The sequence below is a fragment of the Chiloscyllium plagiosum genome, unplaced genomic scaffold (genome assembly GCF_037043375.1).
Source record: "Chiloscyllium plagiosum isolate Xiang-an unplaced genomic scaffold, Cpla_swu_hap1 HiC_scaffold_27, whole genome shotgun sequence".
Lineage (NCBI taxonomy): Eukaryota > Metazoa > Chordata > Chondrichthyes > Orectolobiformes > Hemiscylliidae > Chiloscyllium > Chiloscyllium plagiosum.
This window is the reverse complement of record NW_028270165.1, coordinates 76,102,582-76,129,949: the sequence shown is the minus strand read 5'-3', so window position 1 is coordinate 76,129,949 and position 27,368 is coordinate 76,102,582. Positions and strand designations below refer to the sequence as shown.

General features: G+C 44.7%; 1 pseudogene across 1 annotated transcript; it reads right to left on the bottom strand.

Annotated features, from left to right (window-relative positions):
* Positions 1-27,256, bottom strand: LOC122543568 (uncharacterized; annotated as a pseudogene). Its single transcript, XR_015751522.1, has 6 exons — positions 26,459-27,256; positions 26,226-26,353; positions 20,784-21,203; positions 6,043-6,125; positions 3,378-3,744; positions 1-1,689 (listed from the first exon to the last, which is right to left on the bottom strand). The product of XR_015751522.1 is annotated as an uncharacterized LOC122543568 (transcript).
* Between the last annotated feature and the right edge of the window lie 112 nt (positions 27,257-27,368).

Genomic DNA, 27,368 nt, shown 5'->3' with positions numbered 1-27,368 from the left:
TCCCACAATTCCCCCTTTTCTTTTTTTTAAAACTGTTGTTTCTGCACTTATTAAGTCTCCTTTAATCCATTTTCTTATGTTCTGCCCTCTTATGCCTTTTGGCGATGGAGTTCACAATCTTACATTTTACATTTGTGTTGTTCGTCCCTCGAACTCTAGGAGCATTCTTTGACTTTCTCTTTGTTGCATATCACCTGCTGATTGTAAAAAGCATCTGATGTTGAATTTGGGTTCCCATTTTAGGACATTGAACCCTACCACCAGACCCACTAATATCAATAATCCATAGATAGCCAGATTGACTAACCACCTTCCCCAATTAGTGCACAGGTACCACCTTTCTCTGCCAGAATATAATCCAGAGCCATCCTGTTCTGAAGAGTCGTTAGCCTAGTGGCAATCATTTCGGTCGTTATGGCTGCTACTTGGGATTGGGGTTTCGGCCCACATCAGCAGTATTGTTGGCCAACTCTTCCGGGGAAGCCGCCAACTTTCGTATTTCTACTCCTGTTTGAGCGGTCCCATACATAGGTATCAAAGTCCAGAGGAGGCGATCTCCTTTGGTTACTTTCCGGGTTACTCGCCTTCCTCCCTGTTTATTCAGAGGTATTTTTGTGGCCCTCTTTAACAGCCTCAAGTGGGGAATTATATAGGCAAGGTAGCAGCAGCCACTCCAGCCTTTCAGGCTTTGAGGCAGTGTTTGATCAACATCATAACATGCATGCATTCCTATACAGTCGGTCATGCAAATGTATTTTTTTCCCTGGGAATAAATGGATAGGCCTTCAGGCCGCATACCCAATATGTTCCATTTAATATTTGGGGAATGATCGTGGCAGTGGCTTGGCTGGTGTAGACACAAGATAATTTTCCTAATCGGAAGGGTGCGATATCATTCTGATTACAGAAACAAGTGGTATTTACTGTGCCTTTCAGTGGGGAAACTCTAAGGCCATCGATAGCACCCAGAGTTTTCGGGGCTGGTCGAGGGAACCACCCCGCAAAGTTATAATTACCCCTTTCAAATCTCCAAGTTGTATAATTTGAGCCAGAGTCAAATTGTTGTACATCGTACACTTCTTCTTTGGTAAGTGGTATTACCGTGAGAGGAATTCCGGATTCCCCATGGTGTGGGATCTCAGCACATACCCAACAGGTGGTATGCCCCTTTTGTTTAGCATAATTCTGATATAAAGCGGTAAAATAATTTTTCCCACCCCCCTTGGCAGCTAGCGCCAATATTATCGTGACAACATAAAGCTGACCATTCATCTCAGCTCACAACCCTATCAGTCTATTCCCTAACCCTTTAAATACCAGGGAGGAGTGAGTCCATGCAACACTTACAATTGTTTTGGGATACAGTTTTTTTTAACCAATACTGAATAGTCTCTTATCTCAGTTTCTTTTTGCTCAGCTTGACTTTCAGAGGGTTGTCTGTAGGATGTGCTTGCCACTCTGCCGGAGGGGAAGGAGTGTCCACCGGGCCCTTAACACGAGTGTGATGACTCCACCCTTTTTCAGCAATTCAGATGGCTGTTTCAGTAGTCAGGAGGGTTAGGAACGGTCCGTTCCCAGCTTGGGTGCAGTTTGGTATCTTTCCAGGTTTTGATCAGGACCCAATCACCCGGTTGTATTCGATGTATGGCGAACTCAAGTGGAGGTGTCTGGATCAACAGACCCTTCTTCCTAAGGACAGACAAAGAAGAGCCGAATGCCACAATATAGTTCTTTAAAAACTTATCATTGAACTCTACAGTTGGTAATTGTCCTGTCACTTCCTCATCATTTCCTCTAATTAGGGTTGGCTCAAAAATAGGCACCAAGAATTCCTCAACGTTTACTCCGGAAACCCTGAGATTCTTGTTAGTCAATTTAGGTCTAAACCTTAGGGATGATCCACCAAAAATACTGCGCCCTCCCCTTCAGGTCCCACCTTAAAATTTATCAAGGGTTCCCGGTGGGTCTCAGGAGGAAGGAACCCCTGACTCCCCAAATCTTCATCTAAAGTCATTAGGGAAACGGCTAATTTCTCGTGCTAATGCCCCACTTTCCCGCAATGGTAACACCCTGCCTGTTGCCTCCTTTCCCGGGTCTCTGACACTTGTCTTTCATGTCCTCCCCTACCCTTCCTGTTATCCCCTGATCCCATTCTCCTTTTTGTTATTTCTTCTACTGCTGCCACCATCATTTTGGCTTTCTGCTTCTCGTCTTCCCTTTTCACATACACTTTCTGTGCCTCACATAACAGTTCTTCCATCTGTCTTTCACTCCATCCATCTAATTTCTGTATTTTCTTTTGTATTTTTCTGTTCTTTCCCTGATTCCTCCGTATTCATGGGACATAATTTTACTCCCGCGCTCCCTATCCAACCAGCCGCATAATTGGACTCTTTTTGACTGTACGGTTCTTTTCAATTGACATATATATTAAGATCTTGACACAGCCAATCCTCATCGGACCCATATTTGGGCCAAAAATACCAGGCGCCTTAATACTTTCTCTAGTCCAAATGAAACAACAATAGTTTATCATTGTGGCCTTATCTTTCTCCCGCGTCCAGGAATTGTGTTCCCAATTACCCAACATTTTCCCCAAAGGACTGTCAGGCAGAATATATTCATCTTTAATGTTATTTACAGATCGATCATTACACAGGCAACTTCCCGTGCCTCCCATTGTTGCTAATTTAATTAATCTTAATGAGGTCCGGTGTCATCTTCTTCCACACCCCCTTCAGGGTCTTGACTAGACACCTTACTCGTCCGATTAATCTGACCAATTATATGCTTTTTTTTGAGACTTCAACTGTTCTCCATAAATCACTTTTATGTAAGGATAAAGGAGATTACTTAGAAACTGATAGTAAGGCAGTCATGACCTGTAAAAAGAACAGGAGTTAACATTTTATTTCATAATCTGTAAAATCCTTAATCTTAAAAGAAATCATGTTAAAATTTCCATAGTAGAAATCAGATTCAAAACAGTCCTGGATCTCAAGCTCCAGGGAACAAAGCACATACATTCAATCACCAACAAACAAATGTGCATTCAAATCGAATCACAAAGGGTTAAACTTTCTACTAGCTGTACAGCTCTTTCTCTCTCACACACATGCGCACACACACACACAGACACAGACACCGTATCTCACAGACACTTTGAGCTTCCTGCAACGACTCCTCTAGCTTTTGAATATTCTGGACATCTGGCCATAAGTTAGTTACGAAGTGCACCCTCAGTAGCCCTTCAGCTACTAGTCCTTCTGACATGGGCTGTTTTCCATTGACATATGCTTAATTTTATATATTGCCAATTCCCCGTATATTTGTACGTCCCGACCAAGAAGGCAATACTTAAAGGTCTCTTTTCTCACCTTGGTCTGTGCACAGAGTTACCTGGTCATTTTGGTGCGCCCCATCCCGCAGCAATTCCTGTAGCAAATACCGCTGCCCCCGGTTGCCCGGATATATCCTTTAAGACCTTTCCCTACCCGGGTCTTGTGCACAAGAGTTGCCTGACCGAACCCGCTGCATCTGCCCACCTTGTTTCCAGGGTCTTCCAGTCCGGATCGTACTCGCCCAAACCGCGAACGACAAGCAAGGAGTTGGAGATCACCGAAATCGGCGAGGTGCACCTCCCCCATTGTCCCAAGAGTGTCAAGCAGTCGGAGTTTGGGATCCTGGGCGAGGCCCCCAATTGTGAGAAACAGAACTCACAAATCAATCAGCCTGAGACAAAGCCTTGGAAACAAGAACAATTTATTACAGCCTTGCAAGTACCGGACGCTTCTGCAATCAAGCAGAGATGCGCGCGAAAACAGAGTCTGTTAGCATTCTTATTCAGTTTACAAGTTGCGGAATCACACCTCCCTTTTCCCATCCTATCATAAGCTGATTACCTCACTTGTTTTTCCTCTAGTTATTTTCTTATCTGGCCATCCTGCTGTCCTTGTCTGTATTCTTTGTTCCTTGTTTGTTACAGCTTGTTCTTTTATCCAGTTTCTCTTATCATACTATAAGCTGTATTGTGAAATGCCCCTGCTGCTTCTTTTTGTGTTCAGCTACAACCCTTCATAGTTATTTCCTAGCTTAAAACTATTTTCTTTAAAAGACCCTCTATATTCATTAAAGTCTTCGCCTTAAGTATGCTACATGCTACAAGAATTCCGCGAAGGTTTGTATAATGTCCCACCCCTGCAACACCCCTCCCCCACCTGCAGAACTACATTTCTAACCTCCCACAAAGAACATAGAAAAGTACAGCACAGATGGCCCATGATGTTGTTCTGAGGGTTAATCCTAATGTAAAATAAAATAACTTAACCTACACACCCCTCAACTCACCGCTATCCATGTGCATGTCCAGCAGTCGCTTAAATGTCCTTAATGACTCTGCTTCCACCACCACTGCTGGCAATGCATTCCATGCATTCACAGCTCTCTGCATAAAGAACTCTCTGACGTCCCCTCTATATCTTTCTCCTAATATCTTAAAACTATGACCCCCTCATACCAGTCAACCCTGCCCTTGGGAAAAGTCTCTGGCTATTGACTCTATCAATTCCTCTCATTATCTTGTATACCTCGATCAGGTCACCTCTCTTCCTCTGAGTTTATTCAACCTCTCTTCATAAAGCAGGCCAGTCCAGGCAGCATCCTGGTAAATCTTCTTTGCACCTTCTCCAAAGCCTCTGTATCTTTCCTATAGTAGGGCAACCAGGAAAGGACACAATATTCCAACTGTGGCTTCACCAGGGATTTGTAGAGCTGTAGCAAAACCTCGCGGCTCTTAAACTCGATCCCCCTGTTAATGAAAGCCAAAACACCATATACTTTCTTAACAACCCTATCCACTTGGGTGGCAACTTTGAGGGCTTTATGTACCTGCACACCAAGATCCCTCTGTTTCTCCACACTGCCAAGAATCTTGTCTTTAATCCTATATTCTGCATTCGAGTTCAACTTTCCAAAATGCATCACTTCTCATTTATCCAGGTTGAACACCATCTGCCATTTCTCAGCCTAGCTCTGCATCCTGTCTATGTGGCACTGCAGTCTGTAATAGCCCTCGACACTATCAACGGTCTTTGTGTCATCTGCAAATTTACTAACCCACCCCTCAACCTCCTCATCCAAGTCATTTATAAAAACTACAAAGTGCTGAGGCCCAAGAACAGAGCACTGCGGGACCCCACTCAACAGTGACTTCCAGGCAGAATACTTTCCATCTACAACCAGTCTCTGCCTTCTGAATCCAGAAAGCCAAATCTCCCTGTGTCCCATACTTCCTGACTTTATGAATGACCCTACCATGGGGAACCTTATCAAATGCCTTGTTGAAATCCATTTACACCACATCCACTGCTCGAACGTCATCAACCTGTCTTGACAGCTTCTCAACGAACACAATAAGATTTGTGAGGCATGACCAGCCCCTCACAAAGCCATGCTGACTGCCTTTTTTCATGCTATGCTTTGCCAAATATTCATAAATCCTATCCCTCAGAATTCTTTCCAAAACTTTGCTGATCACAGACATAAGACTGACTGGTCTGTAATTGCCAGGGATTTCCCTATTACCCTTCTTGAATACAGGAACAACACTTGCCTCCTTCCAATCCTTCGGTATGACTCCCATGGAAAGTAAGAAGGCAAAGATCTTCACCAGAAGCTTAGCAACCTCCTTTCTCACTTCCCTGAGCAGCCCACAGTAAATCTGGTCTGGCCCTGAGGACGAATCAATCTTAATGTTTTCCAAAATTTCCAGCACATCAACTTCAGCAATCTTGATCTGGTCAAGCCTGTATCCCAGCTCCTCAAAGTTCTGATTCACAACAAGGTCCCTTTCCTTAGTGAAACCCGAAGAAAAAAACTCATTTATCACTAGATGCTTGGCAGTACAGTTGCAGAGTCACAGTTATACCGCACGAAAACAGAACCTTCAGTCCAACCAGTCCAATTCAAACATGATCCCAAACTAACACGTCCCCACTTGTCTGCTCTGGCTCATATACCTCCAATCCTTTCCTAATCACTTACCCATCCAAATGTCTTTTAAATGTTGCAATTGTATCTGCATCCACCTTTTCCTCAGGAATTTCATTCCACACACAGTCCATCTTCTATGGAAAAAAAAATGCCCAGTGTTTTTGTTAAGTCTCTCACCTTAAAAGAATGTGCCCCCAGTCTTTAAGTGCCCCATTCTAGGCAAGAGGCAGCTACCATCAACTGCATCTGTACTCTCATTATTTTATAAACTTCTGTCAGGTCCCCTCTCAATCTCCTATGTGCCAGTGAAAAAGGTCCCAGCCTTTCCTTATGGCAGAATGGGTCTTTAGTCCCTGGGGTTTAGAAGAATGAGAGGTGACCTCATTTAAATCAGCACAGGTTCTGATAAAATGCTTCCATGTCAGGGAATCTAGAACTCACTGATATAGATTACAAATATGGACTCTCCCATATCAGGCTGAGATGAGCAATTTATCCTCTCTCGTTAGTTTATGGAATGCTCCCCTTCAGAGAGCATTGGAGACAGGCTCATGAAATATATTCAAGGCTGAATTGAACATAATTGTGCGTGAGAAGGGTATGAAAGGTTATCGAGAATGGGCAGGAAATGGAATTGAGTCCACAGCAGCACAGACATGATCTTGTGGAATTGTAGAGCAAGCCCCATCAGCTGAATGGCCCACTCCTGGTCCAATCTTTTACAGCATGTGTCCAGGGCAGGAAGAGGCGAGCATAGATCTGTCAGTCGACATCTTTCAGCATTTTTGGGAGAATTTGGAGCAGTGATAGTAAAAGCTATAGCATAGTGAAAATGTAGGGAGACTGTGGCATTGAGATTCACATTTTTGGGGGAAGAAGAGGAGAAAGAATGTTCCACAGGAACCAGAATTGTCTGTTTGGAATTTCTATTGTGTGCAGACAGTGACAGACTATGTAATCGTCTTTTATAGGATACGGGAGGGGAAGGAATTGCAGCCAGAAATCTCAAAACAATTTCTGATAAAGACAATCGATTCATTGGCATGGGAATATCATCAGCTTTTGAATCTCACAGGATTTTTTATTTCTCTTCTGTCCTGTGAGATTCAAAAGCGTTCAAACATCAGTGAGACATGCACACAGACCCGAGTAAGATTGTCCCAGTGACCTGACTGTGGAAAGAGCTTTAAGCGGCTACGCAGTCTGAAATAGCAACATCCTATTTGCAGCAGCAAGAGACAGAACACCTTGTGTGTGTGAGTGGTCTTTCAACTGATTGTCGAAGCTGGAGAGAGATGAGGATTCCCAAGTGATGGACAAACCATGGAAATGTGGGGACTGTGGGATGGAATTCAAATTCCCGTCCTTGCTTGAACGCCATCGGCGCGGTCACACCAGGGAGAGACCGTTCACCTGCTCCGTGTGTGGGAAGGGATTCAGTCAGACCGGCCATCTGCACCAGTGGGTCTGCACAAGAGAGAAGCCGTTCACCTGCTCCGTGTGCTGGAAGGGATTCACTAATTAGTCTGACCTGCTGATGCACCAGCACCTCCACACCAGAGAGTGGCCATTCACATGCTCCGTGTGTGGGAAGGGGTTCACCCATTCATCCACCCTGCGGAAACACCAGCGTGTCCACACCGGGGAGAGGCCATTTACCTGCTCCATCTTCGGGAAGGGGTTCACTCAGTCCTCCAACCTGCAGAGACATCAGCGCGTCCACACCAGGGAGAGGCTATTCTCCTGCTCCGTGTGTTAAAGGGATTCAATCAGTCATCCCATCTGCTCAGACACCAATCCAGTCACACCCAGTAGAGAACATTTGGATTCTTTGTGGGTGTGACTGGTATTAGTATTCAAGAGAGCATACGTGCACTGGTCAGTTGAGCACCTATTAAGGCACATTTACTGATTTGGAACACGCAGTAGAGTTGGGAGATGTACACTTGTCATGTTTGACTCTGTGAAGAAATCGACCCCCTGTAAAGATTGGGTCCGGTTTTTCCCTTCCCCACGAAGCTGTCAGGACAATAACATGGCGTGAAATATTGTATGAATGGGCTCTTTATTAACCCACTCACAAACACTTTATACATACTCATTCATCAGTCTTTACAAACCTGCTGACAAGAGCCCTATATCTAATATACCGCATTCCCATGTCGTTCATTCATAATTCCTTTCTATAAGACGGTTTCATTCAGTCATTCATAAAACTGTGGTTTTGTAGTATATTTTACTATTACAAGATAGACTAAATTAAACACCCCTTTCAACCCATTACTGCTTTTTCACACCTTCAATCCTTAAGAGCTCTTGCTATAAGCAGTGTTTAGGCCTATTTCTACATCAAAAGCTACCTCTGAATGACTGTCGATATCATAACATATTCAGAACAACACCATCCCTGAACACCAAGTCTTCACAAACGATTATAATATTAATCAGCCCTTACCATCCATCTCTCGGGACCCGAATAGATACAGAACATCAAACAGTTTCTCCAACTGGCAGCCACTATCCTCTTTAAGAAACTTAATATCAAGACTGTGCTTCCATGAAATTGCATGAATGAATGAAACTCACACCGGTAAGTAAATAAATCTCACAACCTAGGCAGGGTAAGCAGTTTAATATCCTTTATTCTTTTATTCAGTGAAGGTACAATCTCTAATGTATTTAGAGCATATAGGAGTCATATTTTTCCGAACATTTGCTAACTTAAAAGACAAAAGGACTAACAATTGTTAATTGTGCAAGCAGACCACACAGACACACTATTGGGAGTAGCAGGCAGCATTTAGCACACATTCAAACCATCTCCTGTTTCCCCAGGGTAGAAGTCTGCCAAGCCTGTGCGTACAATAGATAAAACAATGTAACACCACAGTGATGGAATGTTAATATATGTCAGAACTGTGTGTATAGAGGCTGCTGTAAGAACGGTATTTCGGATTCCATCACCACCACAAACTTGAGCTCCTTGTGGTTGCTGAATAAAGAGGCTATTTTCACCACTTACTGAGTTTGATCGTTAATTGAACACAATTCCAGGACGGGAACAGAGAATGGTCACCCAGTGCTGAAGGTTGGACAAAAAGGAAAACCAAAGCTTTTGACGACAGCTTACAATCCGAGTGGCTTTTGTGAGAAATGCCCAGAGGTATTTGGAAGTTATCAGTGTCTGGTGACCCAATGATGTTCCCAGGGTCTCAGCCACGCAACAAGTGGCAGGATGGAGGTGGGGGGAATGTAGATATAGGTTACGTCCCCACCATAGAGCTGTACAGCACGGGCACAGTCCACTTGGTCCAACCCGTCCTGCCGACCAGATGTCCCAAATTAATCTCATCGCATTTGACCCATATCTCTCTCAACCAGATGACTTTGAAATGTTGTAACTGTACTAGCTTCCACCACTTCTTCTGGCAAGTCATTCCATACAAGCACCACCCTCTGTGTGAAAACATTGCCCCTTAGATCCCCTTCCCTCTCACTTTTAACCACTAGTTTTGGACACAAAAAAGTCTGGTTCCATGCAGTACAGCTCTTTGACTCTGGTGTAAGTGATAATATATTCTTGGTGGTCCAGACTTGATGGGCCAAAGGGCTTTTCTTACTGTATGATTCTGTGATCAGAAAGCTCGAGTAGGGTTCCACAAGAAAATTGCCTCTTTATGCCTTTCAGAAACATACACCATTTAAAACAGATTAATACAATAATAAACTTCACCTGGAATTTAAGAACAGACATTGTTCCATCAGAGCAGACTCCTTCTGTGCTGAAGCTATTCTATAGTTTGTGGGAGTTCAGGCTGAGGAACGTTAACTATTTAGATCTAGATGTTACACATGTAAGTCTGGAGTAACTGTAGATCAGGAAAGAATGGTACTCCCTGTCTCTGTAATCCTGTTAGGTTAACAAGAGGGAGAGGATGTCAAATCTAAAGAGCATACAGAGAACTGTGCAGCTTGTTCAGTCAGTTGAGTTGGTTCTACACTCAGATGAGACTGAACACTGCTTTTGATGGATCCTAATTAAATACGACAAATCCAAGGAATGTGTCATGGACAAATCAAACGTGACATTTGGAGAAATAGATGCTGACAGGAATTGTGTGTGGAGAGGAAACGGTTAATGTCTAGAGTCTGATTTCACTCTTGTTCGGAACTGAAAAGGACTGGAAAATGCTGTTTTTTATGCTGAAGACCGAGTGGGGAGTAAGAGCGAGGGGAGCACATGGTGCGAGTACCCACAGCCAAAGGCATAGATTGCTAACGATGGTGAAGGAGCGATTGAGATATTATATGGGTGTTAATGAAGCTGTGAAAAGGAGAAAGTGTCCACTCTGCTTAGAGCAAAGTCAACAAGACAAGGCTGTGTGGGAAAATGGAAGAAAATTGGAGAAGACTAAGCAGGACAGACTTACACAGTGCATGGTAGAGCCCTGTAGAGTGTTGCTGAACAAATAGTCCCAGAAGGGCACTCGCTTAATTCCTTGAAAGTGGAGTCATGGGGAGACAGGATGGTGAAGAAAGTGCTTGCTTTCATGGGTCACAGTTTTGAGTATAGGAGTTGGGATGTCATGTTGTGTCTGTACAGGACATTGGTGAGACTGTGCAGAAGGTTGGTCACCATTCATTTGGAAGAACCCTGTTAAACTTGAGACGATGCACAAAAGATTTACAGGGATGTTGCCAGGACTGGAGGTTTTGAGTTATAGTGAGTGGCTGGGGATTTTTCACCCTAGAGCATCAGAGCTGAGAGGCAACCTTATGGAGGTTCATAAATTATGAGGGGCATGGAGAGGGTGAATAGCCAATGTCTTTTTCCCCCACGGTGGGGGAGTCCAAAACTAGAGGGCATATCTTTAAGGTGAGAAGGAGAAGGTTTAAAAGGGACCTCATGGACAACTTTTTCATGCTGATGGTGGTATGTGTGTGGAATAAGTTGCCAGAGGAAGTTGTGGAGATGGGTACAATTACAATAGTTAAAAGACATCTGGATGAATAATTTGGATCGAGAGGGATATGGGCCAAATGCTGGAAATTAGGACTGGGTCGGATTGGGATATCTGGTCAGCATGGATGAGTTGAACCGAAGGATCTGTTATCATGCAATGTGAGTTATAGTCTTATAGACTTCTAGTCTATAACTCTATGACTGAAACCAGACCTTTGTACTGATAACCCTCCTGCTGGATTTTTTAATGCACTCAGTTTCAAGAGATTTCTGGTGGATAAAGCAGCACATGCCCCCTATCCTGGGAATCCTGGAAAATCTAAAGGGGCTGTTAAAAGTATTTTAACTTTGGGAACACTGGGTCTTGTGGAAGCAGGGCATTTGTCAAATATTTTCAGAGAAATTCTCCATAACTGGCGGACTACAAACAGTTTTCCCACGGAATGTTACACATATTAAGCATGTTACATTCTCCTGAAAAGTGAAGAAGGATTGATCTTGCTAACGTGAAACAAATGTTGGAGAGAAAGGAAACCACCAAGATCAAAATGGTTGATGAAAGTCAACACTTATCAGATTGTTTCTAGAACAGAAAAGCTTGCACTGGAAGAGGGGCATCTCATACTTATTTCTTCAATTAGTTTTGAAATATTGTTGGTGTGTCTTACTGGTTAAGTCATGGTTATGGTTGTTAAAGGTCAGTCATCTCAGCTACAGGACGTCTCTGTAGGAGTCCCTTAGGGTAGTGTCATAGGCCCAACCATCTTCAGCTGCTTCATCAATGACCTTCCTCCATCATAAGGTCAGAAGTGGAAATATTCACCAATAATTGCACAATATTGAGCACTATTCACAACTCCTCACATCCTGAAGCAGTTCAGTTTCAAATGCAACAAGATCTTAACAATATCCAATTGGCTGATGAGTGGCAAGTAACATACATGTCACATAAATGCCAAGCAATGACTCATTTCAAAAGAGATAATCTGACTACCGCCCGTGACATTCATTGGTGTTACTGTCACTAAGTGCCATTGATCAGAAACTCAACTACACTCACCACAGTGGCTACAAGAACAGGTCAGAGGCGAGGGATACTGTGGAAAGTAACCCACCTCCTGACTCCCCAAATTCTATCCATCTTCTACAAGGCACAAGTCAGCAGTGTGATGGAAAACTTTCCCTCTCGCTTGGATGGGTGCAACTTCAATAGCACTCAAAAAGCTTGATACCATCCAGGACAAAGTAGCCTGCTTGATTGGCACCATATCCACATGCATCCACTCTCTCCACTGCCACTGTTCAGAAGCAGCTGAAAATGTGTTGCTGGAAAAGCGCAGCAGGTCAGGCAGCATCCAGGGAACAGGAGAATCGACGTTTCGGGCATAAGCCCTTCTTCAGGACCGAAACGTCGATTCTCCTGTTCCCTGGATGCTGCCTGACCTGCTGCGCTGTTCCAGCAACACATTTTCAGCTCTGATCTCCAGCATCTGCAGACCTCACTTTCTCCTCACTGTTCAGAAGCAGTACTGTACTACTTACAAGACGTACGACAGAAATTTTACAATACCTTCCAAACAAACAACCACATCCATCTCGAAGGGTCGACAACGGATATTTGGGAGCACAACCACTTGCAAGTACCCCTCCAAGTCATATACCATCTTGACTTGGAAACATAGTGGTGTTCCTTCAGTGTCACTGGGTCAAAACCCTGGAATTCCCTCCCTTAGGGCATTACTGTACAGGGGGACGGCTGCAGCAGTTCAAGAAGGCAACTCACTACAATCTTCTCAAGGGGAACGAAATGCTGGCCAGCCAGCGATACCCATGCACCATGAGTAACTTTTAATAAATTGTCGAAACAGAGGGTTGGAATCTGCAAACTAAAAAAGAAATCAACTTTAAGGAGGGACAGATGGAGGATATTGATTTGGTCATTATTTGAGGACAGATAAAGAGCGATATATTGACACTGAAGTGGACATAGAGTTGACAGTTAAACAGGTGCAGTGTTTCACTCAGTGTGTAAATCTAAAATCGATTAAAGATTGGCTTCTGGCATATACTTCACAAACACGTGGATAGGACGGCTAAGAAGGCATAAGGGACACTTGCTTTCATCACTTTAATCCAGTGCGGCTGTTTGGAGCTGGAGATAGAGAGCAATGGCAGTTTTACCTCTCACAATCCAATGCGCTACAGAAACCACTCTATGGGCCGTGATGGAAGGGGAGACTAACCAATGGAAAGCCCTGGTGGACCGGAGAGGACTGGTCCTCCCATCAATCAGCACACTCCCCATCCCCCCAAAAAACATTTCTGAATGTGGACGTTGGGTCATGAACTCCTGAAACTGCTCCTGCTCCTCTCTCTCTGAATGAAGATTGAGCTTCACCCCAGACTGCAACTTCCTTCCTCTGTCCAACATCTGTGAACACAATACCCTCTTTTCTCACCTTCCCCTTCTTTTCCATTTCTTTTCTCATCCTGGGGTTCAACTGTTGGTTTGTAGGAGCTGGAGGGAAAGGAAGTCAACCCAGGGGAGGGGACAAACTCTGGAACACTTTGGTCTAGATCTGTGTCTATTAAAGACATTGACAGGCTTTGTTTCCTCAGCTTGAACATTTATTTGTCTCGCAAAAAGATCCGCCATCAGGACAGGCCAGAAGAATGGCCAGATGGAATACAATGTGGCAAAGGGTGAGGTTGTGCACTTTGGTGGGAAGACTAGAAGCAGAGACTATTTTCAAAATTGGAAAGGCTTCAGAAATGTGAAACACAATGGGACTTGGAAGACCCAGCTCAGGTTTCTCTTAATGTTAACCAGCAGGTTCCGTGAGCAGTTAGGAAGGCAAATGCAATGTTAGCATTCACTGTTAAGAGGGTTAGAATACAAGAGCAGGGATGTACGTCATAGGCTGTATAAGGCTCTGGTCAGACCACATTTGGAACATTATGAGCAGTTTTGGGCTCCCTATCTGAGGAGGTTTACAAGAATGATCATGGGGTTAAAGAGCTTGACAAATGAGGAGCGTTTGAGGACTCTGGGTCTGGATGAGGTGGCATTTAGAAGGATGGAGGGGGAAAAGTTGAGTCTCACAGGAGACTGAGAGGCCTGGATAGAGTGGATGTGGAGAAGATGTTTCCACTTGTAGGAGAGATCCAGGACTCAAGGGCACAGCCTCAATGTGAAGGCACAACCTTGAGATGAGGAGGAATTTCTTCAGCCAGACAGTGGTTAAATCTGTAACACTCACTGAGGTGGGGGTGGGGTTGGGATGTGGAGGGCAAGCCATTGAATGCATTTAAGACCGAGATAGATCAGTTGTTGATTAGTGAAGGGATCAAGGGTTACAGGGAGAAGGCAGGAGCATGAGGTTGAGAAACATATCAGCCATGATCGAATGATGGAGCAGACCCGAGCTACAAATGGGCGGCACGGTGGCTAGCACTGCTGCCTCACAGCGCCGGAGACCCGGGTTCAATTCCCGCCTCAGGCGACTGACTGTGTGGAGTTTACACGTTCTCCCCGTGTCTGCGTGGGTTTCCTCCGGGTGCTCCGGTTTCCTCCCACAATCCAAAAGATGTGCAGGTCAGGTGAATTGGCCATGCTAAATTGCCCGTAGTGTTAGGTAAGGGATAAATGTAGGGGTATGGGTAGGTTGCGCTTCGGCGGGGCGGTGTGGACTTGTTGGGCCGAAGGGCCTGTTTCCACACTGTAAGTAATCTAATCTAATCTAATCTAATCTAAAAATCTTCTCACAAACTTTGAACTACAGAATTTATATTGATGATTATTTGAAGGATCTTAACTGAAATGTACTCAAAATCGTATCATATTGATTAAATGTTTCCAGAGAAATAACAAATTGGTGTGAAATGTTCTTCTCTATGTTTTATGCATAAACAATTACAGCTGTACATTCTATCCCAGTTCTGTTACTTTGAGTCCACAGAATTACTGTTGTTTTAGTTGTCAGGACTCTGTTAAGCAAGCATTTTTTTCAAGGTCTCTAACTCCTGTCAGCTATGTTCTGCTGCATTAGCCGTGGCTAAGCTGTCAGTGTCCTGTTCGGTCATGGGCAGTCGGAACAGTAACAGACCTTGGCCCTATCTGTGCCCCTCATCATTTTGTAAACTTCTGGAATTGTCTGAAGACTGGTATCTGTAATGTTGAGGGACCACTGGAGGAGGCCGAGATGGATCATCCACTCGACACTTCTGACTGAAGTTTGCTGTATATTATGATTCCCTACAATGCGGCAACAGGCCCTTTGGCCCAAAAAATCCACACCAACCATGCAAACAGAAACCCACCCAGACCCATTCCCCTCCTCTATTATCTTATATTTACCCCTGACTAATGCATCCCTGAACACTATGGACAATGTAGCATGGCTAATTTACTTGCACATCTTTGGATTGTGGGAGGAAACTGGAGCACCCAGAGTAAACCTACGCAGACAGTCCCTCGAGCCCAGATTCGAACCTGATGCTGTGTGGCAGCCATGCTAACCACTGAGCCACGGTGCTGCAAGTGCTTCAGCCTGATCTTTTGCACTGATGTGTCGGGCTCGACCATCACTTTGGGCGGGGATATTGCTGGAACCTCCTCTTCCAGTGGGTTCATGGGGAGAAAGCTCACCCTTTAAGTGTGGGGTGCCTTTTTAAAAGCTGTACAGATTAACACAAGATTATATAGTTACTTTGACACATGCCCAAACCACACGATATTCACATGACACAGCCTACATGACATTCAGACCTTGCGCAGATCAGCTCAGACTTTGGCTTTGTTTTGCAGAGAAAGAGGAAGAGGAAGTTAACTGTAGCTGTTTTTGCAAAACATGTCAGCAGAGCGAAGAAACACCTCCTTGCAGTTTTGACTGCAGAAAAGGGAAGGCAGCAAGAGCAGGCCAGCTCAATAGCTCCCACACATCTGCTCTTCAGATGTGACATCCTCTCTCTCTCGCTGACCCTTTGGTGTCCAAAGTTAGACAGGAAAAGGGAACAAACGGGCAACTTTTACATGCAGAGGGTAGTGTGTGTATGGAATGAACTGCCAGAAGAAGTGGTGGAGGCTGGTACAATTACAACATTTAAAAGGCATCTGGATGGGGACATGAACAGGAAGGGTTTAGAGGGATATGGGTCAAATGTTGACAAATGGAACTAGATTAAATTAGGACGTCTGATTGGCACGGAGGAGTTGGACCAAGTGGACTGTGTCCATGCTGTACAGCTCTATGGTGGGGACATAAGGCATATCCACATTCCCCCCTCCATCCTACCACTTGTGTGGCTCAGACCCTGGGAACATCAGTGGGTCAGCAGACCCTAACAATTTCTAAATACCCCCAGGCATTTCTCGCAAAAGCCACTTGGATTGTAAGCTGTCGTCAGAAACTTTAGTTTTCCTTTTTGTCCGACCTTCAGCACTGGACAAGCATTGTCTGTTCCCGTCGTGGGATCGTGTTCATATAGCGACCAAAATCAGTGAGTGGTGAAAATAGCCTCTTTATTCAGCAACTACAAGGAGTACAAGTTTGTGGTGGTGATGGACTCCTGAAATACCGTCCTTACAGCAGCCTCTTTACACACAGTTCTGACATATATTAAAATTCTATCACTCTGGAGTTACATTGTTTTATCTATTGTACACAGAGGCTTGGGTGACGTCTGTCCTGGGGAAACAGAAGATGGTTTAAACGTGTGCTAAATACTGTCTGCTACTCCCAATAGGATTGAGAGTGTCTGCGTGGTCTGCTGCATAATTCAAAGGTGTTAGTCCTTTTGTCTTTCAAGTTAGCAAATGTCAGTTAAAAAATCCTGGGCCTGTATGATCTAAATACATTAGAGATTGTACCTTCACTGAATAAAAGAATAAAGGATATTAAACAGCTTACCCCGGCTGGATTGTTTACTATTTGCCAGCATGAATTTCATTCATTTATGCAATTTCATGGAAGCACAGTCTAAGTTTCTTAAAGAGGATAGTGGCTACGAGTTGGAGAAAACGTTTGATGTTCTGTATCTATTCGGGTCCCGAGAGATGGATGGTAAGGGCCGATTAATATTATAATCGTTTGTGGAGACTTGGTGGTGCTTTGAATATGTTCTGATATTAAGTTATTCAAAGTTAGCTTTTGACGTAGAAATAGACCTAAACACTGCTTGTAACAAGAGGTGATAAGGATTGAAGGTGTGAAAAAGCAGGAATGAGTTGAAAGGAGTATTTTAATTTAGTCTATCTTGCAATAGTAAAATATACTACAAAAGTACAGTTTTATGAATGAAGGAATAAAACCGCGTTATAGGAAGGAGTTATGAATGAAGAAATGTGGTGTTATTAGATAGTGAGCTATTGTCAGCAAGTTAGTAAAGACCGATGTAAATATAAAGTGTTTGTGAGTGGGTTAGCAAGAGACCTATAATACAATATCTCACACCATGTTACCGTCCTGACAGCTTTGCGGGGAAGGGAGTAACTGGAGCCAATCTTAACATGGGGTAGATTTCTTCATAGAGTCAAACATGACAGTTATACACCTCCACTGCATGTTCCAAATTAGTAAGTGTGTCCTAATCGGTACTCAACTGACCAGTGAATGTATGTCCTCTTGAATACTAATACAAAGAATCCAAGTGTTCTCTCCTCAGTGTGACTGGATTGGTGTCTGAGCAGATGGGATGGCTGACTGAATCTCTTCCCGCACACGGAGCAGGTGAATGGCCTCTCCCTGGTGTGGACCCGCTGGTGCGCCAGTCGTGTAGACGATGTATCGAATCCCTTCCCGCACTTGGAGGAGGTGAAAGGCCACTCCCCGGTGTGAATGGTGCTTCCGCAGGGAAGACGAATCAATGAACCCCTTCCCGCAGGCGGAGCAGATGAACAGCCTCTCCGGTGTGGACCTGCTGGTGTGTCAGCACGTTGGAGGAGTTAGCGAATCCTTTCCCACACTTGGAGCAAAAGAATGGCCTCACCCCGGTGTGGACCCACTGGTGTTTCCGCAGGGAAGATGGAACACTTTCCCGCACACGGAGCAGGAGAATGGTCGCTCTCTGGTGTGGATGCGCTGGTGTCTCCACAGTGCACACTCAGAGTCGGTGAACGGCCTCTCCCCAGTGTGAAGCCACTGGTGCTTGTGCAGGTCGGATGAACAGCTGAATCCCTTCCCGCAGACGGAGCAGGAGAACGGCCTCTCCCCGGTGTGAATCTGCTGGTGGGGTCAGCAAGGCAGAGGACCGGGTGAAGCCCTTCCCACACCCACAACAGGGGAATGGCTTCTCCCTGGTGTGAGTGTGGGAAGGGCTTCACCGATGCATCAACAGGGCGGATAAATGGGTGAACCACAATGATGGGATTCGAGCTGACATGGGAATTTGAATTCCTTCCCACAGTCTCTCCATGACGTGGGAATCCTTGTCTCACTCCAGCTTTGACCATCGGTTGAAGGACCACTGGAACATGTTCTGCCTCTCGCCGCTGCGAAAGGGGTTTTGCTATTTCAGGCTGCGAAAACCCGTCAAAGCACTTCCCACAGTCAGTTCACTGGAAAACTCTCACTCAAGTCTGTGTGCCCCAGTCTCACTGATGTTTGAAAGCTTTTGAAGCAGACCGGACAGAAGGGAAATAAGAAATCCTGCACGATTCAAAGGCTGATGATATTCCCGTGCCAATGAATTGGTTGTCTCGACCAGATCTTGCTTTGAGATTTCTGGCTGCAAATCCTCCCTTTCCCATATCCTGTGAAAGGAGATTACAGAAGCCATCACCTTCTACACAGGATAGAAATTCAAAACTGAATTCTGGTTCCTGTGGAACATTCTTCCTTCTCTCCATCTCCCAAAAATATGAATCTCCATGCCACAGTCTCCCTCCATTCTCACACTGCTGCAGCTATACTGTCCCCACTCCGAATTCTCCTACAAATGCTGAAAAATGTCAACTGACAGATCTATGATCACCTCTTCCTGCCCTGGACACAGGTTGTAAGAGATTGGACCAGGAGTGAGCCATTCAGTTCATGGGGTTTGCTCTGCAATTGCACAAGATCATGTCTGTCCTGCTATGGCCTTAACTCCATTTTCTGCCTGTTCTCTATAACCTTTCATACCCCTGTTTCGCAAAATTATGTTCAATTCAGCCTTGAATACATTCCATGAGCCAGTCTCCAATGTTCCCTGTGGAGGAGCATTACACAAACTAAGAAAGGATAACTTCCTTATTTCTGCATGATATGGGAGAGACCTTATTTGTAATCGCCAGTGACCGGAGACCCAATCTGCTCAACCTCTCCTCATAAGACATACCCCTTCATACCAAGAATCAGTGGAGTGAACCTCCTCTGAACTGCTTCCAATGACAAGGAAGCGTTTTATCAGAATCTGTGCTAACAGGTCCCCCTCAGAATTCTATTGGTTTAAATAAGGCCTCCTCTCATTCTTCTAAACTCAGTGACTAGGAACCCAATCTGCCATAAGGAAAGGCTGAAACCTTTTTCATCAGAGCATGTGAGATTGAGAGGGGACCTGATAGAAGTTTATAAAACAATGAGAGTTACAGACACAGTTGATGGGAGCTGTCTCTTCCCTAGAATGGGGCATTTCAAGACTGGGGGGGCGAGGGGAACATTTCGAAGCTGAGAGGAGAGAGATTTAAAACCATATTGGGCAATTTTTTTTTCATAGTGTGGTTCGCGTGTAGAATGAAATTCCTGAGGAAGAGGTGGATGTGGGTACAATTGCAACAAAAGACATTTGGATGGGGAAGTGATTAGGAAAGGATTGGAGGTATACAGGCCAGGAGCATGCAGGTGGGGATGAGTTAGTTTGGGATCATGCTCAGTATGGACTGGTTGGATTGAAGGGTCTGTTTCCATGCTGTATGACTATGACTCTAGCTGCTTGGCAGTACAGTTGCAGTGATAATCCTGTTAAATGTTAACCATCTCCCCACTGACCTATTGTACTCTATGCCACTCTCTCCCCACCCCCACCCTCCTCCAGCTTATCTCTCCACGCTTCAGGCTCTCTGCCTTTATTCCTGATGAAGGGCTTTTGCCCGAAACGTCGATTTTGCCTGTCCTCGGATGCTGCCTGACCTGCTGTGCTCTTCCAGCACCACTGATCCAGAATCTGGTTTCCAGCATCTGCAGTCATTGTTTTTACCTCGTTGATTTTAACCCTACTGCGAATCCTCTTGCAAGGATGCCTGCCTTGAAGAAGTTTTCCTCCTCTCTCTACAAGAATCTCAGGGAGTCTCTCTCTCACTGCAACTCCCAGGTCATTTCCTCAGCCCTGAAGAACCTCCAGAAACTCGATCCCCTGACCTGTCCGGACTTGTCCGACCTGCCCAGCTCCTTTTCCACCTATCCACTCCACCCTCTCCTCCCTGACCTATCACCTTCATCTCCTTCCCCACTGACCTATTGTACTCTATGCCACTCTCTCCCCACCCCCACCCTCCTCTAGCTTATCTCTCCACGCTTCAGGCTCTCTGCCTTTATTCCTGATGAAGGGCTTTTGCCCGAAACGTCGATTTTGCCTGTCCTCGGATGCTGCCTGAATTGCTGTGCTCTTCCAGCACCACTGATCCAGAATCTCCTGAGGAAGGCAGCCTCTTTAATTGAGAGCATTAACTAAATAAATCAATCTCCCAAGTTAAGGAAGCAAAGACTTTCAATGTCCTCAACCTTGTCAACCTTCCCAGAATCTTCCCCTCTCCCTGCATTCATTTCCTTTCAGTTTATGAAACTAAGCAGTTTAACCCCAAAATGAGAAAAGAAATGGAAAAAGGGATGAGAAAAGAGGGTGTTGTACTCACAGATATTGGACAGAAGGAATTTACAGTCTGAGGTGAAGCTCAATCTTCATTCAGAGAGATAGGAGCAGCAGCAACCTCAGAAGCTCATGGTTCAACTTCCGCATTCAGATAATGAGGGGCTCTGAATGGCAGGAGAGATTCCAATTGCTCACAAAGGTCTTGTGTGACGCGTGGTCGGTTGGCCATTAGGAGACAAGCAGCTTGGAACACGGGGTTGTCTCCTGTGACCTGCATCACGAAGTCCCGCCCCTTAGTGTTGACGTCACAACGCGGAAGCAGCTTGTCAGATGTGGAATCAAACTCCTTCCTCTGGGCAACATCTCCCCTTTTTATTCCTCGGGGGCAGAGAATCCAAGGGAACGGGTTTCAGATTCTCTCTCTCAGGGTTTCAGATCCTCATGGCATTTATCAGGACCAGAACTTGAGAAGAGACAGACTAGTGTTGTTACATGGTTAAACATTCAATGTGCTCTTCCTGGTTCTCTAAGATTCGATAATTATTTGTTGGAATATTGTGTTGTAGCTATGTCACATACATCAAATTATACTGTTATTGAAGGGGATGGTAAGTGGGCATGAGACAGAGAGTCATAAATATGTCCAGCACAGAAACGGACCCTTTGGTCTAACTCATCCACGCTGACCAGATGTTCTGGATAAATCTAGTCCCATTTGCCAGCACTTAACCCATATCCCTCTAAAACTTCCTAAGTCATACACGTATCCAGATGCCTTTTAAATGTTGCAATTGTACCAGCCTTCACCACTTCCTCTGGTAGATCATTCCATATGTAAATTGAGTCCATTCATCAGTCTAATAACAGCAGGGAAGAAGCTGTTTCTGAACCTATTGGTGCGTGTTCAAGATTCTGTATCTTCTGCCTGACTGAACAGGTTCTAAGAGAGCTTTAGCTGGGTGGGAGGGGACTTTGATGACGTTGGCAGCCTTTCTGCGGCAATGAGAAGTGTAGATGGAAATCAAGAATGGGAGGTTGGGTTTTGTGATGGTCTGGGCAGTGCATACAACCTTCTATAGCCTCTTACAATCCTAGGCAGAGCAATTGCCATACCAGGCCGTTACGCACCCAGATAGAACACTTTCTAAGGTGCATCTGTAAACGTTGGTGAGGGTCCTTATGGACATGCTGAATTTCCTAAGTCTCCTGAGGAAGAAGAGGCATCGTTGTGCTTTCTTGATTGAAATTGCCCACATCATTATTCCAGATGGTGAGAACACTCAAACAACCCATTGTGGAGTTTGCATTGCTGACATAAAGAAGTTTGTGTTCAGCAGCAGCTCGGTCACTCAGTAAGAACGGGGACACTAGGTGCTATGAGATTAAAGGTACAGAGAGCCCATGAGGGACCAGGCATGTTTCCAACCAACATTCAAACTGATCAGTCTAAAGCTTTGAAGTCTGAAAGAAAATCTGGAAGGTCACTGAGCCAAAAGCTAATGGAGGCATCCTCATAAAATTACCAGGAATACTTGGAATCCTGAGAAGGATTCAAGTGAATTCTAGAGAGACGTGGCATGCCTTGGATTATTCCTAGAAAGTGAATGAACTATAAAGATTCATGGGAATTTTTGCAGGGAAGTAAAGAAAACTAGATTTACAATTTAAGGCCATACATGCTATTCTGCTAAGTTACTCCTGTTAATTTTATTTTGTTTAAAAATGTGAAAACTTCATGAGTAGTTCTACCAGTTAATCATGGTGTTCAAATTTCTCTTCAAAATTGATGACCGTAACAAAACTGGATGTCATTGTGGGATTTTGAATCTGTAGGGTGTGCTTGGGAAAGTTAGAATGAACAATATTTCAAAATGAATTTAATCGTGTTAAGTACTAAGACTTTCTGGAGGGGAAGGATTTGTCCTTGTGTGTTTTGCAACACTTAACCAAGGTCAGTTCAATAGAATAAGCAGACAGGTTGATGCTAGAGTTGAGAGCTGGGGCAAAACATCAGAAATAATGTAGGCAGTAGCATAATAAGTAGTTAGAAAATTAGCCAAAAGTATAAAAACAGGTGGGAAACGTTTCTTCAACTTTTTTTTTAAAAAATTAACAAAATAAGTATTGGTTCTGTAGAAAATGTTTCTGAGGATTCAATAACAGAGGATAAAGAGCTGGCAGATGAATTGAACAAATCTGACTTCACTGGAGAGGATGCAAGAAGCAGCCGAGACCTAGCTGTAAATCAGGAACTGAAAGGAAGGGAGGAACTGAAGAAAATTACAATTACCAGGGAAGTAGTCAACTGTTGGAACTATGAGTTGACAAGTCCCAATACCCAAAGGATTTCATCCTAAGACTTTTAAAGGAAAACTAGCTAGTGAAATAGTTAATGCTTTTGTCTTAATTTTCCAAACTTCATTAGATTCAGGGAAGGTTTCTTTAGGTTGGTAATCTCCTTTTTTCATAAAAGGAGACAGAGAACAGAAAACTGCACACCACTTACCTTAACATCTGTCATATGAAAAATGTTAGAAGCAATTATTAAAGATGTTACAATAGGACACTTGTATAAGTTCAAGGTAATCAGGCAGCGTGAATGTATTTTTATCAATGGGAAATGATTTTGAAATAATTTCTAGAAGAACAGCATCTCCCCGGTGCAACTAAGTTGATGAATCTCCAGTGCCGACAGGGAATGGAATCCCTTCTCAGAGTCCCCACATTTCCACAGTTTTGCTGCATTTCTGGTGTCCCTTTGGCTCTCTGTTTTTGATGAACAATTGAAACTGTGACCACACTCAGGAAACGTGTACAGTCACTCCCTGCTGTGAATACTGTAAAGTTTCTTCAGTCTGTGTAACTGGTTAAAGCTCTTCCCACAGTCAGCTCACTGGAAAACATTGTCTCTCAGTCTATGTAACTGGGCAAAACTCCTTCCACAGTCTGCTCACTGGGACAGTGTCTCAGTCTGTAACCGCGTAAAGCTCCTTCCCACAGTCCCCTCACTGGGACAGTGTCTCAGTCTGTGTAACTGAGCAAAGCTCGTTCCCACAGTCTGCTCATTGGGACACACCGGGTCTCAGTCTGTGTAACCGGTTAAAGCTCTTTTCTGTCAGCTCACTGGGACACTCACTCTCTCAGTCTGGGTAACTGTTAAATCTCTTCCCACAATCATCTCAGTGGGACACACTCTCTCTCATTCTGTGTAAACATCGGAAGCTCTTCCCACAGTCAGCGTAACTGGTTAAAGCTCTTCCCACAGTCAGCTCACTGGGTCACTCTCACTCAGTTTGTGTAACTGGTTAAAGCACTTCCCACAGTCTGCTCACTGGGACACACTGTCTCAGTCTGTGTAATTGGTTAAAGGTCTCCCTGCAGTCAGCTCATTGGGACACAGTCTCTCAGTCTCTGTAACTGGTTAAAGCTCTTCCCACAGTTATACAGAGACAGACACAGAGACAGAGAGAGAGAGAGAAAGAGAGTCCCAGTGAGCTGACTGTGGGAACAGCTTTGACCAGTCGGCTCACGGGGACACTCTCCGTCTCTGTAACTGGTTAAAGCACTTCCCACATTCAGTTCTCTGGCACACACTCTCAGTCTGTGTAACCAGTGAAAGGTCTTATCACAGTCAGCTTACTGCAACACTATGTCTCAGTCTGTGTAACTGCTTAAAGCTCTTTCCACAGTAAGCTCACTGGGACAGTCACCCTCTCTCAGTCTGTGTAACCGGTTAAACCTCTTCCCACAATCATCTCAGTGGGAAATTCTCCTCTCTCTCTGTGTAACCGGTTAAAGCTCTTCCCACTATAAGCTCACTTGGACACACACTCTCTCAGTCTGTGTAACCGGTTAAAGCTCTCCCCACAGTCAGCTCAGTGGGACACACTGTCTCTCAGTCTCTGTAACTAGTTAACGCTCTTCCCACAGTTCCCCAGACTGACACAGTGTGTCCTCATGAGCTGACTGTGGGAAGGGCTTTAACCAGTTACAGATTGAGTGAGAGGGAGTGTGTCCCAGTGAGCTCACTGTGGGTAGGGCTTTAAACAGTCAGCTTACGGAAATACTCTCTTTCTGTCTCTGTAACTGGTGAAAGCATGTACTACAGTCAGCTCAGTGGGACACACACTGTCTGTCTGTGTCACTAGTTAAAGCTCTTTTCACAGTCAGCTCACTGGGACACACTCTCTGGAGGAAAATTTGGGAACTAGCAGCCATCTTGTCACATAAGCTGTCCTTACAGGACAAAGCTAGAACTGCTGACATGCCCGCTTAGAGAAGTACTGCTTAGTTGTTTTCTAAAAATAACCTTGCAACTACTTGAGAATCATTGTTTCTCCCCCAAACATAGACTAAGTTCTGCTTTCCTAAAGATATATGGCTTATTGTCTTGTTTACCTTCCTGATTCCTGCTCCTTGTGTCGCTTATCTTCCTTATTCTTGCCGGACCTGACGCAAACACAGTGTCTGCTACCCCTCCAACCCCGCTTGATAAGGAAATATCTGTGACCACAACCTGTGATATCCCTGACCCCATGACTTTGTGACTAACGGTCAGCCACTGCTTAAGATAATATATAAACTGTAACATTTTGTATTGCTTTGGACTACATCTGCCTCTCACTGTGAGGCATGATGTTTTCCCCATGGCCATGTAATAAAGTCTTATAATACTCAAGGTCTGATTTTCTGCAACACTCTCTCTCAGTCTGTGTCACTGGTTAAAGCCCTTCCCACAGTGAGCTGGCTGGGATACTCTCTCTCTCTCTGTCTGTGTCACTGGTTAAAGCCCTTCCCACAGCGAGCTCACTGGGATGCGTTCTCTCTCTGTCTGTGTAACCAGTTAAAGCTGCTTCCACAGTCAGCTCACTGCGACACTCTCTCTCACTCACTCAATCTGTGTAACTTGTTAAAGCACATCCCCACAGTCAGGTCACTGGGATACATTCTCTCTCCATCTGTGAGCTGACTGTGAAAAGGGCTTCAACTGGTTACACAGACAGAGAGTGTGTGTCCCAGTGAACTGACTCTCTCTTTCAGCCTGTGTAACTGGTTAAAGCTGTCAATTCACTGGGACACAACTCGCTCGGTCTCTGTGACTGGTTAAAGCACTTCCCACTGTCAGCTCACTGCGACACACTCTGCGTCTGTGCAACTGCTCACTGGGACACACTGTCTATCAGTCTGTTTAAAGCTGTTCCTAGCATCAGCTCGCTGGACTCTCTGTCTGCCTGCGTCACCAGTTAAAGCACTTCCCACAGTCAGCTTACTGGGACACTTTCCCTCAGTCTCTGTAACTGTTTGAACAGCTTCCCACAATCAGCTTAGTGGGACACACGCTCCCTCAGTCTGTGTAACTGGTTAAAGCATTTCCTAGAGTCAGTTCACTGGGACACACTCGCTCTCAGTCTGTGTAACCAGTTAAACTCAGTTCACTGGTGTGTTCCGGTCTAAGTGCATTTCTGGTCACATTGATGTCCAGTACCTTTTGAAGCAGGTCGAATGGATTTCTACTTCCAGATTCAAACATCCAATGATATTAAGTGACCCTGTCAGATCTTGTTATGGCATTTGTTCTGAGGTTTCTGTCCGCAGATCCTTCCCTTCTCACACCTTGTAAACAAAGTTGAAACAAGTCATTACTGTCTGTACTGAATAGAAATTCTGATTACATCATATGTGAATTTTGTTTAAAGTATTAAACCAGAAACATACAACCTGTGTTCTTAATTTAAAACACACAGGAGGTGTGAGGAAGGCTGTGTCAGGGCCTGGAACTCTCTGAACTCTAACAGGGTGATGCAAGTGGCAGTAAAAGATTTCAAAATGAAGTGGATAGTCAAAGAGTTATACAGCATGGAAACAGACCCTTCAGCCCAACTCATCTGTGCCGACCAGATATCCTAAATTAATCTAGTCCCATTTGTCAGTACTTGGCCCATATCTCTCTAAACCCTTTCTGTTCATGTACCCATCCAGATGCCTTTTAAATGTTATAATTGTACCAAGCTCCAATTCCACTTCCCCTCACAGCTCATTCCACACACGCACCACCCTTGCATGAAAACGTTACCCCTCAAGTCCCTTTGAATCTTTCCTTCCCATCGCCCTAACCTGCGCCCTCCAGTTTTGGAGACTCCCACCTCAGGGAAAAGACCTTGTCTATTTACCCTGTTCGTGCCCCTCATGATTTGGTCAACCCCTGCAAGGTCACCCCCTCCGCCTCCAATGCTACAGGGAAATAGCCGCAGTCTATGCAGCCTCTTCCTATAACTCAATCCCTCCGACCCCGGCAACATCCTGAAAACAGAGAGACCTGGTCTGTCCCTTCCTTGGATTCATTTCCTTTCCTTTCAGTTCTTCCAAATCAACAGTTTAATCCCAGAATGGGAAAGTAAATGGAAAAGGGTGAGGAATACTGAACAAAAGATAGAAGTTGCAGCCTGGAGTGAAGAGCAATCTTCATTGGGAGAAAGAGGAGCAGCAACACCTTAAAAAGCTTCCGACTTCAGACAATAGGCGGGTTCTGATTGGCAGGAGGACAGGACTCCTTCCGGTCCTCCGTGGCTTCCGATTGGTCAATTCGCATCAGCGAGTCTTGCCGTTCCGGCCTTCCATTGTTAACGTC